The sequence below is a fragment of the Hipposideros armiger genome, unplaced genomic scaffold, assembly GCF_001890085.2.
Source record: "Hipposideros armiger isolate ML-2016 unplaced genomic scaffold, ASM189008v1 scaffold_19, whole genome shotgun sequence".
Lineage (NCBI taxonomy): Eukaryota > Metazoa > Chordata > Mammalia > Chiroptera > Hipposideridae > Hipposideros > Hipposideros armiger.
In genome coordinates this window covers 1,077,085-1,079,332 of record NW_017731369.1, presented here as the reverse complement: position 1 = coordinate 1,079,332, position 2,248 = coordinate 1,077,085, and the positions used below count along the sequence as shown (strand labels likewise).

Sequence of the window (2,248 nt, the reverse complement as noted above, 5' to 3'; positions counted from 1 at the left end):
TGACTGGCTTCCTTTCAGAAAAAGGTAGATTTTTTTTTTTAAAATCATCTTAGAAGAGTACAGTTATTTCCTTTTAAAGAAACACTCCTGACTAGGGTAGAAGGTCTGGTTTTCATGAAACAACCTTTGCTCTGAACTTTACCCTAACTTCGATCTATCCCCTCCCTTTTGGCGGGCTTGAAATTTTATGAATAGCAGTCACACCCTGCTTTGGATATTTGTGTGCAATTGAGAATATAGCATACATTGGTTTACTGTGCTTCACAGATGTTGCATTTTTTACAAATCGAAGGCAAGACCAGCAAATCGATTATAATTGACTTTATTGCGATACTCATGGTACTGCGGCAGTCTCGAACCGAATCTGCAATCTCTCTGAAGTGTGCCTGTATATAGAAGTGGGGTGGGCATTTGATCATTTTGAAGGATTCAATATGTTATCAACGACAGAAAGGAAAGGCTACAATGCGAGAGGGTGGAGGGGAAGGCTTGGGGAGGCGTTACCTTCTCAAAGATATTCAGCATGTTTCCTGGTGGCTACTTATTAAGAGTTTATGCTCAGCCAGGGATGGCGTCTCTATCCAGGGTCTTAGAAACCTGGGAGAGAAAGCAAGAAGTGATGTGAAAATTCAAGTGTGCAATGGGCTCAGACAGAAATTATAAAGTCGACTCATTCACCCAGACACACACAGGAAACACACACTTCCCAACTGCTTGCTTGAGCTCACACTTGACTAAAAGTGTGATCTGTTGTCGGGGACCAGTCTGCAAATTGCTGGTCACCGTCCACGGTAAGAAAAAGCACAGAAATTGAGAGTGGGCATTTAGAAACTGTTATGAGGATTTGACGCTGTCATCTTATGTCTTATGTGGAATCTAATAGCAACAACAATTTGGCCTTAGAGCTTGCATATCATTGTTTTAATCATATTATTTCCTAGTAATTAATTTTTATAAATTGGGATTAGAATGAATTAGAAAAGAAGAAAAAGAAAATTGGGTTTTTCATCAGGTGATTAGAGAAAGTGCAGGTCTAAACGGATGGAACTTTCTGCAACCACAGAACCCCTTACAAGAATAAAAACACAGCAGAGCCGCAATAATTGTTGGTTAACTTGACATGAGCTTTGAACATGACTCAGACACCTGCGCTAATCCCTGACTTCTGCTCTTGGGAGGGGAATTATAAGAAGCCAGGAGTTCACACAGCACCCCGTGTCCCAAACACGCGTATATCGAGGCCTCACGGAAATCCTCTGGGGAAGTGTAATGAGAAACATTTTATAGGGGAGCAAGCCCAGGACACGGAGTTCAGCTCAGAAGGGGTGGAGCCAGGCTGCAATCTCAAGAGAAGCTTCTTTCTTTTTCTTGCCTGGCCTCCTGGCTTAGCTGTGACTTTCAGAGAGCAGGCATGGCATGTCCCTTGTGCTCCAGGCACAGTGTGAATTGAAGCACCCTGCAGGCATTCGCTAGGTAACTCCTTCAGAAACCCTCAGAACTTCGTTAGCTCTTTGCAGATGAGGAATCTGAGTCATGGAGAGAGAAACCGATGCAAGAAATACCAGACCAAGCAGTGTTGGACATTGATTCTGTTCAGTGAGAGGCAGGATGGCTCAGAAGTTCAGGTATTAATTTTGAGAGTCAAACAAGCTGAATTCATTCATATCCACCAAATATAAGGGGCGGCATGGCTGTTCTGTACAGCTGTGCAGGCTGTGCACTGTGCAGCCTGAAGGGGCGCCATTTACATCATCATCTGTGTCATGCGTCGTGTGCACGGCCCAATCAGTGGCCTGGCTGGGAAAGGCTGCAGCATCTGAAACGTGCCTGTTCAAAATAGTCTCAGATGCACTTTTCAGAAAACACACCCAGCTCCGCCCTGCTCTCAGCAGAGAGAATGCCTCTGCACACTCCCCCTGGTGCCCCTATTGTCCTGTCCCTGGTACAGGTCACCGATCAGAAACAAAGCAAGATGAGCTTGTGATACACCCTTTTGTTGGCCCTTTAATCTCTGGCTCACTGTGCTTTTATGAAATGTGAAAGTAGATTATGGGCTGTGAAACACTATAGAACTCTGTTAGGTAATGATTAAAACAGCAAATGCTGCCAATGATAATAAAAGAAGAATGAGGTCATAGGAAAACTTACTCACGTTTCAGCTACTCGTTGTTTCGGAAGGTCCAGAATTCCCAAGAACAAAACACGCATTTGTTCTTATCGACATCTCTGTTGGCCTCTCCTCTGTTGG

The 2,248-nt window shown here is 44.0% G+C and overlaps 1 long non-coding RNA gene across 1 annotated transcript; it reads right to left on the bottom strand.

The window, feature by feature from the left end:
• Positions 1-342: 342 nt before the first annotated feature.
• On the bottom strand, positions 343-2,235 carry LOC109378499 (uncharacterized). Its single transcript, XR_002123001.1, has 3 exons — positions 2,153-2,235; positions 505-597; positions 343-386 (listed from the first exon to the last, which is right to left on the bottom strand). It is a non-coding gene; the product is annotated as an uncharacterized LOC109378499 (long non-coding RNA).
• Between the last annotated feature and the right edge of the window lie 13 nt (positions 2,236-2,248).